Here is a 17584-nt window from a genome sequence, read left to right on the forward strand (position 1 = left end):
TCTGTGATTTTATAAGCTATTGAATTGGTGGAAAGAGTAACATCAATGTCACTCTCCCACATGATACTGCTAAAAGTTGGGAGGTTATTTGGTTGGTTTAGCACTTGAAAGGGTGAGGTGGCTATATAGTCTGAAAGTATCTGGCCGTTGTGTGTGCCTGTTCTGTCTTCCGTACGGCTATGCCATAAGGCTGACCGGCAGTTGACATCAGCACACACACACTATGATATTTCAGTAGGTAGCAAGTTTGTGACTACTTGTAGGTATTCAATAGTTGGATTTATATCTTCACCTGGTCTGGAATATAGTGAAATAATGTAAAACTGTCCTACAGCACTGGTGATATGTGCACACACTCCCACTGGGGAGCAGAGGTGACCCACCTTTGTGACTGTAAGGTCAGTATTTTTAACTACTATTGCTGTAGAAGGGACACCTGAGGTGTATTCTATTATTTTATGGCCTCTTGGTTATCCCTGAACCTTACCCATATGTATGTAGGGTTCCTGGAGTACCAAGATATCTATATTATTTTCTTCCAATTTGAGTTTGATCTGATCTACAATGGCACTTGGTCTTTGAGCATTCAATGGGACGAGATTTAGAGCCCTAGTCACATTTACGTTTTCAATCTGGCCCATAGTTGGTCCTAGATTGAATAAGTTTTGCCATTTTTTTATAACTGGGGCATTTATCATCCCTGATACTATGTGTATAGTCAGTTAGCCGTGCTGCCTTGCAGGTAGCACATTTTGGCTGCTGAGACTTATTTTTGTAATCATGGCCAGTTACTGCACAGTGACTACAAACAGGTTCTTTCTGACTGCAGTCTCTGGCAATGTGACCATATTTATGGCAGTTAAAAGCAACTTTGGATAGGGAAGTGTTCCCTAAATCTGACTGGTTCAGCCAGCATAGATTCGCTGTTGTCCCTTCAATACCTTCCAAATTTTTGGTGTAATTTCTGCAATTATGTTGAGTTGTCCATTCCTTTTGTTTTTTGTTGCTCTTTTCAGCAGGAATTCAGCAGCAAATTCATCTATTGTCATTTCATTGTTAAAGTTTTTGAAGTAGATATCCATCATGAATTATTTTTCTTTTACTGACACAGGTACATCAAAGATTATAATATTAGGGTTTTTCCCTTTTGGTTTTTCAGGGAGCAAGCCCAGTTTTTCCGTCTCAGGATGGTTTTCTATTTTTCTTAGATCTTTGCTTGCTACCTCAATCAGTACTCCATTATTCCTGATTTTCTGCATGTTGCTTATCTTTATTTCTCTCAGATGAGGCCTCAACTTTGTTAACACTGTGTCCTTAACTGCCTCACTGGTTTTATGGGTAGAGTAACTTTTTGCTTTCAGAATAATAATGTTGCTTTCCTTGTTTATATTAGGTTGCTTAGTAGCTATTTGTTTTGCTTTAGTTATGTCCTGTTTACCATTAACCTTTGCACATTGGGCATAGGTTAATGTGTTCATTGTTTTATAGTTCTTCTCCTCAGTTGTAACCTCTAATTTTGATTTCAACACTTGGTTCTCTGTGTTTAATTCAATCAGGTGCTGCTCAACCAGTGACCAACAGTTCACTATCTGCAGCCTAATTGCAGAAGTAATCCTGTTGGTTTGCTTGTGCATATATTCTTCTAGATACACTCTGGTTTCCTTTGCCTGTTTGATAGGGTCAGTCAAATTTGTTAGGTAGTCTAGTTTTAGTTCTTCTTCTGTTTTTTGTTGCATCTCTGGAATTTCTATAGTTTCTTGATTTTTTCCTTTCCTGCCCTTCTTAATACTGAGGAGGCCAGCTCTCCAGTTCATTACCATTTTCCTCATTAACAGGAGCTTTCTCCCTGAGCACTCTAGCTTCATTTTCAGAGGAGTCTTTTAAGTCATTGTCCAGAATTTTGTCATTATTTGATTTTTCAAGCATAATTTCTGTGTTAAATTCACTTTCATAGCAATAAGGCAATTTCTGATGTTTTAAGTAGTGGTTTGAGGTACTTATTTCCAGTGTAGACCCACTAGAAATCAGAAATCATGATTTTCCAGTTTTGGCGGGAAACGCCTGTTGACAAAGAAAACTATCTTATAAACTAAGTATAAGTTAATTCTGTCAGTAGTATTATATTTTTCCATACAAAACAACCCCATCACAATCAGTTTGAAGTATAATATATTCAGATTTTTAGACTTTTGAGATGTACTCAAATCAGTGGCTATGCCAGTGGGCTCACTACTGCTGAAACTGTAGCAATTGCGCTGAACAAAAACACTCTCAAAAGAGCAAACATAGGCAAATACAATCACAAAAACTATTCTTGCTAGACTTAATTTACTTACGTTCATCTGTGATACTCTTCAAACCTGAAAAATCCATGTTGCAATACTTGCCTAAATCGAAGATCGCGCAATATCGTCGTCTGCCGTTTACATCAAGTCACAGCACTCCGGACATAAGGTATGTTCGTGTCAGACGGCACCTGGGATTTCTCCCATCTCCACGGCACTCCGGACGTGGTGATGTGCCCTAATGCACATATACAGTTATTTTTATGGTTAGTAAACAAATGCTGTAAAATTAAAGGCATATGAAATTAACAACCGCTTGACATTGACACATTAATTGAACTGAGCTATTTGCAGCAATGTTCGGTTTTTGTTTATAGATTTTGTAGGCAGTTTTATTTTAAATGTCAAAGAAAATGCACTAATGTAAGATTTAAATAAAATTCACAATTTATATAAACCTTCATAAATGTTGGTGGTCATAATATTACCTCTTTTTGCACAAAGAGAAATACAGTCCATTCTGGTTATTTGGGACACATTGGGACTAGTGCATTTTGGCCCGATTAAGCGGCTGCCCCAATTATCCGAAGTTTCACGTAAATAGTTAAAAATACAATGTACCCCCCCCCCCCTTTTTTTTTTTACAATTGGTTCACTGTACAATCAAATCACGTTATGACGAACTCACCATAGTAAAGTACCGTTCAATATACGATGTGTAGTAAGTGCCGGTCATTGTGATCACGTTTGTGAATTGAATTTTAATTCTATTAAAGAGCGATTCTAATTAGCAAAAAATAGGAGGAAAAAGGCAGAATGCGCTGGTTCCAAAGAAACTAATAGTTGTTGGTGACTCTATTGTCAGGGAAACATGCTTTGTAAAAAGGATAGGTGGAACAGGACCAGGGTATGTCAGCCAGGGGCAAAGGTTGATGACGTAGAGTGGATATCATCTTTTAAGGGCACAAAAGGTGATATAGTTGTACACGTTGGCACTAATGATATTAAGAGTAAGAGACAGGCAGAATTACTTAACAATTACAGGTCACTGTTGAAAAAAAGCCGTGAATTAGGGTTGAATTTGAAAGTGTCTGCAATTCTGCCCAGACACGATAGGATGGAGTATATGATGAGAGCCCTGTCGATCAATTCGGCCCTGGAAAGACTGTGCAAGGCTCAAGGGGTAGAATTTTTTTCAGCCTGGACTGTACTTGTTAACAGGAGAGACTGCTTCTACAGGGATGGGATACACTTAAATAGAAAGGGTGCAAGAATGTTTGCTGATGCTATCGAGGCAGTGTTAGGTGGGTCGGAAAACTGCTAGATTGGGAGGATACAAGGACTAATAGATTAGCAGTAGCCACTAGCAGAGGTGAAAGTGATTCTTGCACTGCTTCTATTGGAATGAGCTGCAGCCTGGAAAATAAGATGCAGGATATTTCAGAGACTGCTGGGAATCATTGGGGTACAAATAAACACATGGGTTGTGTTAGGGTAGCTAAGAAAAAGAACAGGTGCATGTATACATGCGTGTACACCAATGCTAGGAGTTTAGTAAATAAATTTGATGAATTTGAGGTATTGCTCAAAACATCAAAGGCAGACATTGTGGGGATTTCAGAGACGTGGTGTCACACAGATATAAGGAATGCAGAACTGGAATTTGGGGAGTACAATGTCTACAGAGGCTACAGGGGCTTAGAGGGGAACAGGTATCCTGTGTGTTATCAGACACTCAGCCTAAAACACTGATGGATCCAATATCTCTCTATTACAGAAGATTTAGGAGAAGTCCGGTTGGCCTGCCTCCCTAAAATCCACTCATGCACACCTTCTCGATGGTAAGCCCTGTTACGTCACTTAGGTGGCAACGAACGTGTAGAGTGGTTCTCTTCAAGACGCCTGGTCAGCGTGAAGAGGAAAAGACCAAACCCTCCAGCAATGAGAGCACAACAATACAAATGGCCCTCAGTCCCCAGCAGCTTTCACTCTCCCTCTTACGGCAGCGAGAGGATCAGAGTGGAAGCAGAGGGTGCTAAGAATCTCTGGGTACGACCAGGCTGCCATGCACGGAAATTGAACTTGGCCTGTTATAACGTACGATCACTCATCGGTGAAGACAGGATATTAGAGCTGGAAAAGGAATTAGAAAATGTGAATTGGAATATCATTGGTTTGGCTGAAACAAGAAGAAGAAATGAATCACTTATAAGTTTATCAAGTGGAAATCTGCTGTACACCAATGGAAACAGTGAAAGGAGTGAAGGTGGAGTTGGGTTTCTGGTCCATAAAGATTTTAAAAACAACATTTTGGAATTCAAAAGTACATCACCAAGGGTGTCAAGACTAATACTCAAGATTTCTAAGAGGTACAAGCTAAAGATTATAATGATTTATGCACCAACATCGAGCCATGATGATGAAGAGGTTGAAGAAATGTACACCGAAATTGAGAGTCTTCTAGATGAGCAGAAAACCCACTACACTATTATTATGGGGGACTTCAATGCTAAGGTTGGAAAAAGGCAAAACAGCACAGAAAGAGGAACTATAGGAAATTTTGGAATTGGTGAAAGAAATAAAAGAGGTGAAAGACTTGTGGAATTTGCAGAATCTCAAGGAATGTCAGTAATGAACACTTTTTTCAAGAAAAGGGTGAACAGAAAGTGGACATGGAAGAGTCCAAATGGATTAACAACTAATGAAATCGACTTCATCCTCACTAACAGAAGATATATTGTGAATGATGTTACCGTCCTGAATAAGGTAAATGTTGGAAGTGATCACAGAATGGTAAGATGTACACTTGATATAGATGTAGGAAAGGAAAGGAAAAAACTGACTCGATTAAATACTACAAAGGTCTTTGAAATAACAGAGGAGGAGAAAAAGCAGTATGTACTGGAACTTAAGAACAAGTTTGAGCTTCTGCAGACTGCTCAGGACCAAGATATTGATGAGGAATATTACAACTTTCTGAAAGTGATAAAGCCCAAGAAACCTATAGGGAAACAGAAATCCAAAGAAGAAAAAATTAGTCAAGAAACACTTGTCATGATGAACCAAAGTCGACAAATGAAGAGCAAGAAAAACACTGACAGGGAGAAAATTGAGTATACTGAGTTATGCAAAGCCATTAGAAAGAGACTCAGAGAGGACATAAGAAGATTTAACACAAGAAAAGTAGAACAAGCATTAAGGGAAAACAAAGGATTTAAATCAGCAGCCATGAGCAGTAATACAGAAAGACAAATGATACTGAAACTGAAGAATAGCGATGGTGTACTTATAAACAGCAGAGAAGGCATAATTCAAATAGCAGAAGACTACTATAGAGAACTATACAAGGAGCGAGGGAATGATACCAGGGAATGATACCTAAAAGTAGAACAAGCATTAAGGGAAAACAAAGGATTTAAATCAGCAGCCATGAGCAGTAATACAGAAAGACAAATGATACTGAAACTGAAGAATAGCGATGGTGTACTTATAAACAGCAGAGAAGGCATAATTCAAATAGCAGAAGACTACTATAGAGAACTATACAAGGAGCGAGGGAATGATACCAGCAGTGGGGAAGATGGATTGCAAAGTAGCAACACATACGACATACCCGATATTCTTCCTGATGAGGTAGAACATGCATTGAAGAAAATGAAGAATCGGAAAGCCCCGGGGGAAGATGAAGTTACTGTAGAGTTGTTAAAATTGGGAGGAAGAGACATAACACAAAAACTGGCAAGGCTCTTCACAAAGTGCATTAGAAAAGGTGTGATGCCTAAGCAGTGGAATAATGCAATCATAGTTTTGCTGCATAAGAAAGGAGATAAATCAGAAATTGGCAATTATAGACCAATTAGCTTGTTATCCCATATCTACAAGTTGTTCACAAGGGTCATTACTAACAGATTAGAAAGACTACTTGATGAGAATCAACCGAAAGAGCAAGCTGGCTTTAGGACGGGATTCTCAACTATGGATCACCTTCACGTAATATCACAGCTAATGGAGAAAGCAAATGAATATAAAACACCATTATGCCTGGCATTTGTGGATTATGAAAAGGCATTTGACTCCATACAGCATAAGGCAATGTTTCGGGCACTGGAAAGACAAGGCATAGATACTCCATATATTATGATTTTGAAGAAAATATATGAGAGTGCTACATCCTTTATTAGACTAGACAAAGACAGTAGCAAATTTAAAATCGAGAAAGGAGTTCGACAAGGAGACACAATATCTCCGAAGCTGTTTACTGCTGCCCTTGAGGAAGCTTTCAGAAGATTAGACTGGTCGCAGAAAGGAGTCAATGTGAACGGAGAGTACCTAAACCATTTACGATTTGCAGATGACATTGTGGTCATAAGCCACGATCCCAAAGAATTAGAGGAAAATCTTAATCAGTTATGCACAGTGAGTAAGGATTTTGGACTAAAGATGAATATGGCTAAAACAAAAGTAATGATGAACAAGTATGCCACGGAAAGGGAAATAATGATTGATGGAGCAGTAATTGAAAAGGTGGAGTCATATACTTATCTGGGACAAGTTATTAGCTGTAATAATGATAAATGGCTGGAAGTCAAGAGAAGAATAAATTTTGGATGGATAGCATTCAGGAAATATAGTCACATACTGAAGAGCAATATCCCAGTTTGTCTGAAACGTAAAATAATGAATCAATGTATACTCCCCACCATGACTTATGGAAGTGAAACTTGGGCACTCACCAAAAGAATGGAAGAGAAGCTAAGAACTACACAGCGAAGAATGGAACAAATTATATTGGGAATCAGACTGTTAGATAAGAAGAGAAACACATGGATTAGGCAGCAAACTCAAGTAAAGGACATTCTTATCAAAACTAAAGAACTAAAATGGTCTTGGGCAGGACACATAGCTCGAAGACATGATGACAGATGGACTAAGAAAATAACAGAATGGTACCCAAGAGGAGCTAGAAGAAAACCTGGAAGACAAAGGCGGAGATGGATAGATGAAATTCATGAGTTTTTGAGTAGTAAATGGATGGCCAGTGCTCAAAACAGAAGGAACTGGAAAGTTGCTGGAGAGGCCTTCATCCTGCAGTGGATTGAAAATGGCTGATGATGATGATGACGATGATGAATGTCTACAGAAAGGATAGACAGGACAGGAAGGGAGGAGGGGTTATGCTATTAGTTAAGAAATACATAAAATCCAAGGAAGTGAAGCCAGTCGACATTGCTGGACAGTGCAGTGTCGAGTTAGTTTGGTGTGACATAAGCATTGGGAGATCAAAATTGAGAGTAGGAGTGTGCTATAGGCCTAATGACTCTGATGAGTATAATAAGAAACTGAACAGGGAAATAGAGTGGGCCAGTAAATCAGAGAGTCTTATAATGGGGGATTATAATTTCCCAGATATTGACTGGAATTTGGGGGCTGGTCACTCACACACTAGCAAGGCTTTTGTGGATTTATTGGATGATTGTTTTCTACATCAGCATGTTCGGGAGGCAACTAGAGGGAGTAATACTCTTGATTTGATTATCAGTAGTGATTCTTCATGCATTAAGAATCTGCAGGTAAATGAACCACTAGGTGGCAGTGATCACAGTGTGCTGAAGTTGGATTTACTCAAAGAGGTAACTACCATTAGGGGTAAAGGGAAGGGTTTTTGCTTTCGTAAAGGTGACTACGATGGACTGAGACAGTATTTAAATTCTATACAGTGGGACCAACTGATGATGTTACCAACAGCAAATGCAAAATGGGAAGCATTCAAAGAACTTATCTTGGAAGCTACTAGGCTTTACATACCAACTAAGAAATATTGTTCAAGGTTTAGGCCTAAGTGGATGTCAGATGAACTAATGAGACATATGGCAGAGAAGAAAATTGCATGGGATACATACAAATCAACACGTGACACAGAAGCCTATGATAGATACAAGTTGATCTGTAACCAAGTTACAAAGGAGGTTAGGCAGGCGAAGGCAGATTACGAGAAATCTTTGGCAAGGGATGCAAAGAAAAACAGCAAAGAGTTCTTTACTTATGTAAACTCTAGAAGAAGAGAATGAATCAGATTGGTCCACTTGATATCGAGGGTCAACTGTTGATGATCGTGCTCAGGTAGCTAACAAATTAAATGAATATTTTGCATCAACATTCACACATGAGGAGTTATTCAGCGAGGGGAATGCCAGAGGTGTATTCAACTCTGGCAGTAAGCTAGACAATCTTGTAATAACTGAGAGTAAAGTGGAGGAGAAACTGTTGAAGATAAACACAAGAAAGGCACCTGGGGTGGATGGGATCTATCTAGTTATATTAAAGGAGGCAGCAAAGGAAGTAAGCAAACCCTTAGCCATAATTATGAGAGCTTCCTTGGACTCAGGGGAAGTACCCATGGACTGGAGATGTGCAAATGTGACCCCAATTCACAAAGGAGGATCAAAGGGCAACACAAGTAATTATAGACCTGTTAGTTTAACTTCTGTTCCCGGAAAATTAATGGAGGCACTGATTAAAGAAGCACTGCAGGATTATCTAGACAAGACTTCAGTTATAGCTCAGACATAGCATGGTTTTGTTAAGGGGAAGTCTTGCCTGACCAATTTGATTGGATACTAAGATGCAGTCACAAAAGAACTGGATTCAGGGAATAACTTTGATATTATATACTTGGATCTTAGAAAGGCTTTTGATACTGTTGCACATGGAAGACTGCTGCACAAATTGGAGCAGTGTGGAATTGTAGGCAAATTTCTGCTGTGGATAAAGGGGTGGTTGAGGGGGAGAATACAGAGAGTGGTAATCAATGGACACTGCTCATCGTGGTCTAATGTTATTAGTGGAGTCCCTCAGGGTTCAGTATTGGGTCCATTATTGTTTTCTGTATTTATAAATGATATTGATGATGGTATATCAAGCTTAATGTCCAAGTTTGCAGACGATACGAAGGTTGGCAGGGTTGTCAAGGACACTACTGACACTATGCTACTGCAACAGGATCTGGAAAGGTTGAGCAAGTGGGTTGAGAAATGGCAAATGAAGTTTAACATTGACAAATGTAAAGTACTACATATGGGAAACAGCAACCCCAGAGCAACGTATCAACTCTGTGGTACTACACTGACAGTGGTAGAGAATGAAAGGGACCTGGGGGGTGGTTGTGCAGGCAGATATGAAGTTTTCTGAGCAGTGCAGATGGGCTGCAAGAGTAGCTCATGGTGTATTGTCGATGATATACAGGGTGTTTCAGTTAAACGTTTCAGAACTTCTAAGAGGGGTAGGGTACATCCTGACAACTCGAAATCATATAGCAATGTGGGGTCGGAAATGCTTTCCTGAAGCGGTGTTGTACACAGAAGCACCATAAAAAGAAAAGAGACCGTAAGTGAGAAATCGTTTTAATAATACATGAAAAGAAGCAAAAGGTACATGGATTAAAGTAAGTGTTCGAAGTTTCTTCAACCTCGTATTGCTTTCGCACAGTGGTACCTTGGAAAATGTGCTACAAATCCCCTTTTTCCTACTGAAGTGTTGTTTTCCGATGAGGCATCCTTCACAAGGGAAGGAATTTTCAACACGCATAACGACCATATCTGGGCGGTCGAGAACCCGCATGCAATACGACGTCGTGCAGCACAGATTCGATTTTCGGTCAATGTATGGGTCGGTATTATGGGAGATCACCTCATCGGACCTTACCTGTTACCGTGTCGTCTAACCGGACCTATCTACTTGATCTTTCTGCAGCAAGTATTGCCACAACTTTTGAGAGATGAACAGATTTCTGCATCGACGCAACAGACAATGTGGTTCCAACACGATGGAGCCCCTGCCCATTATAGCGGAGATGTTCGTAACTACCTGGATGTCACATTTGGTCAACAGTGGATCGGACGTGGTGGTCCCGTGCGTTGGCCTGCTCGGTCACCCGACCTATCATGTCTTGATTTTTATTTCTGGGGTCATATGAAATCGCTAGTTTATGACACCCCTGTTGACAATGCCGAGGAGCTGGTTGCAAGAATCGCAGTAGCTGCCGAAGAAATTCGAAATTCGCCTGGAGTATTCCAGAATGTTCGGATGTCCGTGCGTCGGAGATGTGAGGCGTGCATTGTAGCCCGTGGAAGAAACTTCGATCACTTACTTTAATCCATGTACCTTTTGCTTCTTTTCATGTATTATTAAAACGATTTCTCACTTACGGTCTCTTTTCTTTATGGTGCTTCTGTGTACAACACTGCTTCAGGAAAGCATTTCCGACCCCACATTGCTATATGATTTCGAGTTGTCAGGATGTACCCTACCCCTCTTAGAAGTTCTGAAACGTTTAACTGAAACACCCTGTATAGCAATTTTTCTAGCAGGGATAAGGAGGTGATTATTCCCTTGTATAAGGCAATGGTCAGGCCACACCTAGAGTACTGTATACAGGTCTGGAGGCCTCATTTCAAGAAGGATGTAGAGCTGCTGGAACGAGTACAGAGAAGGGCAACAAGATTAGTGAATGGAACAAAGGGGTGCTCTTACGAAGAAAGGCTTAAGTTTTGCAAATTACAGTGTCTGGAGACTAGGCACCAGCGAGGTGATCTGATAGAGGTGTATAAAGCCTTGAATGGTTTGAGCATGCTCAATGCTGATGGGATTCTTCCTCTTGCTCAGAATAATCACCTGAGAGGGCATAAATTCAAATTGAGGAAGGACAGATGTAGGATAGATGTGAGGAAATTTGCCTTTAGCCAGCGGGTGGTTGGTTGGTGGAACAGACTTCCATCCCTTGTCGTGGAAGTTGATAGCCTAAATAAGTTTAAGGCTCAACTGGACAGGTATTTCGAACGAACAGAGGGGTGAAGTGGAAGTGGTTATTTTTTATTTATTTATTTTTTTTTTTTTGGCTGATGCTGCATAAGCTTGCTTTCTTGCATCAAATGCCTCTACTAATGCTAATGCTAATTATCTACAGGCTATAAAAGCAAAGATATATGAAGCACAAATTTACCCTTTATTACCTTACCAATTAAAAAAATTAAATGATACGTAAAAATCGGAAGAATATACGTGATAATCGGAATAATTAATACCTACTGTAATATGTACATACCAACTAGTTGACATTTCTGTTCACTGACATTTGTGGGTGGGGGTTAAAATTTAAAACAGTGAAAAGATAAGCAATCAATAACAAAGAATGCGGCACACACAAATTGCAAGTAACACGATATTTGCAAGTGAGAACGGAGTAACGAGTTACAAAGCTTTAAAAATAGGAATGAAGAGAAGATCTGAAAATTAATTTTTTTATATTATTGAAGATTTCATGGAAGTGTAAACACATTTCACCATAATAACCCGCAGAATTCCAGCTGTCGGTGTTATCGCAAATTCAGTAAGATCGAGTTTACTGTCCGTTTACGATAGATTTCACTAACAGAAAAGCCCAATAAACAGGTGACTGTTAATTGTTTTTATTGTTTTATGGTTGTGACCTTCAGAATTTCGACCGAACCACGTGGTACCATCGGAGACAATCATAGGGTAATCTCCAGTGCTGCGGTCTCCTGCCCCGATTAAACGGCATGCTGTCCCAATTAAGCGAAGTAAACCCTGGCTATTTTCTCGATTGGTTTCTGTTTTTTAAGATTCGCCCCAAATAAATGGCTGCCCCGATTAACTGGTGGCCCAAATAACTGGAATCCACTGTATATGAAAATATATAGTAGATTTCTCCCAGTAATGTTGCCGATGTGCTGTGTGCAAACCAGTGCAGCCTGTGAGGTATCTGTGAACAGATGTAGCACATGAGCACCTCTACTTTAAAATGCTAATGCACTATGTGAATGCTAACTACAGGTAGGCCCCTCTTTACGACACTTCATTTTATGCTGTTTCACATTAACATCCTTTTAAAATAATAATGAAAAAATATATATATAAAAAGAAAAATTGAAAACACAAGTGTAAATGTAGCACAGAAAGTGGGTACCTAGGCAACACTAGTGTCAATGTAAGTTGCTTACTGCTTGTCCGCCAGTGTGCACATGTTGGGAGCTGTGTCTTAAATTTTAATAATTTCCTGCGTTCATTAGTGCCTTATTATTTTAAATAAATTGTGTAGCCATGTCTTCTAAGCATAGTCGTGAACCTGTGCCTGCACATGTTAAAAAAAACCACAAATCTCTAATGATTGGGGTGAAAATGGACATTATTTGTCGTTTGAAATCTCGTGAGTGACGTTCAGAAGTGTGCAACACCTTAAACTTAACACCTTCTACTGTTATGACCATTTTGAATTATGCTGAGAAGATCAAGCAGTCACATACAGGAATTGGTAACGAAAGGGTTTCTAGAACAACTTATTCAAGGAGTGAGATAATGGAGAAGATGAAAAAGTTATTAGTGCTGTGGATAGACAAAATGAACCAAAATAACATTCCTGTAACATCACAAAGCAGTGGTTATGGACAAGTCTAGGAGCTTATTCAATGCAATTAATGAGGAATTGGGAGGGACTGAATCCTTTTCGGCTATCAGGGGCTGGTTTTCCCGGTTTCAAAAACCAGACCAGTCTGCTACACCCCAGACTTGGTCTTTAATGTTGATGAAATGGGGCTGTACTGGAAGAAGATGCCTGATAGGATGTACATTGCCTGTGAAGAGAGATCTGCCCCTGGTTTTAAGGCTGAAAAAGATCGGCTTACATTACTTCTGGGTGGTAATGCATCAGGCACTTGTAAGTTAAAGCTGATGTTGGTTGTACCATTCAGAGAATCAACATGTTATGAATGACATCATGAAGACTCGACTTCCTGTTTTCTGGCACTCTAATAAGAAGGCATGGGTGACCCAGACTCTTTTTAGTGAATGGTACACTTCATACTTTTGTGCAGAGGTGACCCAGTTTTGTGCAGTAAACAACTTGCCCAAAAATGTTGTTGTAGTCCTCGACAATGCTCCAGGACATCTAGCCAACCTTGAAGATATCCCTAATGACTTTCTGAATGTGAAGATCGTTTATTTGCAACCCAACATCACCTCACTGTTGCAGCCAATGAATCAGGATGTTATTTCTAACTCAATGACTGTGAGAGACTACTGGAGGTCCTACAACATCCTTAAGGCCATAAGTAACATTGCTGCAGCCTGGAAAGCAGTGTTGCACTCATGCATGAATAGCATTTGGAAGAGATTGTGGCCTGATACAGTCTTACTTTCTTGAGTTTGAGCCAGTTTCAGCATTGACTGAAGATGTCACTTGAATGGCTGAGGATGTTGGTCTTGACAAGGTTGACATTAATGATGTCAGTGAGTTGCTGTAAAGCCGAGGTGAGCAAAGGAGGACTTAAGAGGAGGTGGCAGTACAACTGGCTAAAGAGGATTTTTAGGAGGAAGAGCCAGAGATTGTGCCAATTAGGGTCCTCACCATAAAGACACTTCAATCAGCTTTGGCACAAATACAAACAGGCTGTGAAACTATGTGATAATGACCCAGAATGAGAATGCAGCTCTTCCATCCAAAGAGTCGTTACTAACATATTGAAGCCCTACTACAATATGTTAGAAGAGAGAAAGACTCACCAGATGGCATTGCTGCAGTTCTTTTCTAAAGCCAAAGAACCTGCAGGACCATTCGACCCTCCATCAGGCCCATCCCAATAATGTTGCCTCATTACGTCACTGTCAAAGAACATCAATAAGGGAGGCAGACAGTGGTGTTACTACATACTCCAAACATGGCTCTATAGGAATGAAGTACTAAGTTAAATTTTTATTTTATTATTTATATTTTATCTATAAATATTATTTATATCTCATAATTATAAAATAATCAGATATATTTAATAATGACCCAGAATGAGATGGCTCAATTATGGTTAAATTTTCATAGTGAAGGAACCTGTCTCATTTAAATACATTATAATTCTTCCTCAATTTACGCTGCTTCAGCTAATGATCTTGAGGAGGTGGAACATAACGCCAGCATAAATCGGGGCCTACCTGTGTATTAATATATTTCATTAAATTATCATTTGTTTATTAAATATAACTTCAATCATTTTTTATAAAGTTAATATAATGTTCATATAAACATAAATCTGGCTCATTTCCTTTTTATGTATTTGAAAAATGCAGGAAGAAAATTCTTTTAAGAAATCTAAAAGGTTTGGACCAAACGGGGGCCATAACCATAACATCTGATTCCTGTGTGATGGTGCTTCCCACATATCAGGTGGTAGTGTATGATATAACCATCTGACTGTAATGTGTTAGGAGAAATTGATAGTAATGGTGTTCTTTTTCCACATGGCTGTCACTGTCTCATGATCTGAATCTACCAAATCTCTTTTTATGAGGACACCTTAAGACCCTGGTGTATAAAATAATCTGTGGAATGCAAGGAAGGCTTCATTCCCTGCATTCCGGACACCTTTAATTCCGTTTAGAAGAGCCTGGAATATTTTATTGTATGTGCCAGTCAGTGCAGGTTATTTAGCCAAATTTTGAGCTTCTGTGATTGTTGAACATGGTGAAAGGGCACGTAAAAATGTGCATTTAAGAGAGCTGATTATACTTACTCTTGTACCTCTGAGCAAACATATGGAAAGTGATTTTTCTATTTCACTTTTCAAACACAAAATGGGTGGTACCTTGGAAAGGAACATTTCCAGACAGGTTTATATGAGCATTTTTATTTGTTTTGTTACGTAGACTCATTCCTGTAGTTTTCCTGTAATAGTTTAGAAGTGTTTGTGCGCATGCACACACGCACACAGGAAAAATATATGCTTAACTTAAATAATATGATTTAACAGTTTTTCCCATTACAGATATGAAGACATATAAAGATATCCACGGATTTCATGTAGTTTTGCTATACGATATAGGAAGGTTACAGCTAAACTGTATTGTGGCAGTTATTGCCCTGACTTAATTTGTGTAAGCAATGGTGAATGGTATTCCCTTCCTCCTTGTTGTGTATAATGTGCAGTCTACATGAAAGTGGAATATAAAACACATTGTATATAATTATACAGAATTTCATAATCCTGAACTTATATTATCAGTCAGTATTAGCAACTGCTGTCATGTTTTTGCTTTTTTATTTTACATGTGATGACTGTTGGTCATCATATCTAGTTTAGAAAGTTCATTAATTCATTTGTACCATTAGAATAAATAATCCACTGTACAGTTTGGTCTGTGTTAGATAAACTTCTTATGCTTCATGACTGTTATAACGATATTTAGCTAGAAAGTTTACTCCACGCACATTTTTGCAGATTTTTAAGTACAGTTTTGTTTTTGTCATTCTTAAATGTGATATTAAAAAAAATATATATTAAGTATGAAGTAAAAGAGCAGGATACACCTTACTACTACAATTTTCTAACTTACATGTTGCATATTGAAATTACAAAAAATATCTAATCTTATCTAATGTTTTTTTCCTACGGATTTTAATCTACGGATTATATTGTTATTAGTTATTGGTGCATAATCTGTTTTTACACTGGAGCAATTGTCCAACATACCATAAGTTCAACCAAATCTTTTTGAGAATATTATTCAAGGAACTGTCTTGGAAAAAACACTGTTATATATGTGGATTGGTTATTAAAACTAAAAACATATTGTGAATTTATACAGAATATTCTTAAAATGATCATAGAGTAATATTATCCTAGATTTATGGAATTACTCTGCAATCTTATGGCAATTTACTCAAATAAACAATTTGGATAAAATAAAGTTGAAAGACCATGATTATTACATTAGAAATCTCTACTTTCCTTGAAGGAATACAGACATTAAATTGTGAGGCCATCATTTTGTCTGTTCCAATTAAAATTTGATGCTGTTAGATTTAGAATGATAATACAGTTTTCATTGAGCAAGCATATGTTGAATTGTGCCTCTGGCAATATGCAGTGATATGAATTGTATTGTTTTTATGCATTAAGGAAATGGACAAGGTTGGGTGCAGATTTTTTTTAACCAGAACTAGTTTTGCATTAGGTTTAAAGATAAAGAAAATTGAAAGTGAATTTTAATGCAGAATACCATGATGCAATATATCTGATCCTGATATTTTCAGGGGTGTGTAATACATGTATGTAAACATACAGTGTGCGTGTATGTATGCATATTTGTAATATGCATATATACACAAATAAGAGGAGTTGACCTCAATATAGTATGTAGAACACTTTCGTATACAAATTACTTCCGTTTACAAATATTGATATCAACATAGAACGTATTGAGCGTTGCAGCTCTGATTCATACTATCTATTTATATATGTATATAAATGTATATGTCAAGAGTTTTGCTTGCTGTAGGTTACTGTTAAATGAAATGGTATCTTCTATCTTTCAATGAAAAAAACATGCACTTGAAACCTATTTGAATAATTTGAGTTCTTTAAAACAGAGTAAAACTTATACAACTCTGAATACAATCTTCTGTTGATATTAGTATAAGCCGTATGGTGCCAAGGAACTCCAGTCTTCTTGGAACCATAAAAAGAACAAATAAAATAAACTGCCTATGTGACTCCATCCTCACATAGGTATCTATCCATTCAGCTGATCTTTGAATTTTTCCAAGCTGTCAGCCTCAACCACCAATGGTGGCAACTTATTCCAGTAATTGACAGCTCAATTATGCTACTGAAAGAGAAATTTCTACGGTCTAACTCTCTCTTTTCCCATAATTTGATTTTATGGCTTTTAGTTCTGATTTCACATATAACCATGAAAATTTCATCATAATTCATTTTATTGTCCTCTCTCAGAGCCTTATAGACTTCAATCAGGTTCTTTTATGGTGCTTGGTTACCAAGCTCTACAGTCTACATATTCGGTCTTTCCCCATGTAGCCTTTCTTTTGCCAACCTCACCAGGTGCATTGTCCATCTTTGCACCCTTTTAAATAAGAAGCTCACTCTCCTCTCTCTTTTTGCAGTCTCCATACTTGGACACAGTATTCCAAGTGCAGTCTTACATTTGCTTTGTTGAATTTTAATTCATCCCCACTAATTCTTGCATTTTGCTATATTCAAACATAGCTGCCACTTTTCTGACCATCCCTGAAGCCTGTGAACTCATTCTGAAGCAGCGCTACTCTTGGTGCTGGCCATTACTCTCCCGATCTTGACATCATCTACAAATTTCGACATGACCTGTATCCCTTCAGTGTCAATCCTCAAGGGTCCCCACATCTTTTGTTAGCCAGATCTGAAAAGTAACCTTTAATTATAACCCTTTTCCTCCTCCCCTGGAATTCATCTAAGAATCTTAGC

At 38.4% G+C, this 17584-nt stretch overlaps 1 protein-coding gene across 5 annotated transcripts in view; it reads left to right on the top strand.

Annotated features, from left to right (window-relative positions):
- LOC150090971 (zinc finger CCCH domain-containing protein 10-like) overlaps positions 1–17584 on the top strand; it is a 1521236-nt gene that overhangs the window by 56596 nt on the left and 1447056 nt on the right. For 2 of the 5 annotated variants that reach the window (XM_090373683.1, XM_090373692.1), the window contains exon 3: positions 15110–15313. The exons of the other annotated variants lie outside the window; for them this stretch is intronic. The gene's annotated coding sequence lies outside the window, so the exon portion shown is untranslated. Of the gene's footprint in view, positions 1–15109; positions 15314–17584 lie in introns of those variants that run through there. 5 annotated transcript variants of the gene reach the window in all.

Source organism: Mastigoproctus giganteus, chromosome 1, assembly GCF_048544385.1.
Source record: "Mastigoproctus giganteus isolate SK-2022 chromosome 1, ASM4854438v1, whole genome shotgun sequence".
Classification (NCBI taxonomy): Eukaryota; Metazoa; Arthropoda; class Arachnida; order Uropygi; family Thelyphonidae; genus Mastigoproctus; species Mastigoproctus giganteus.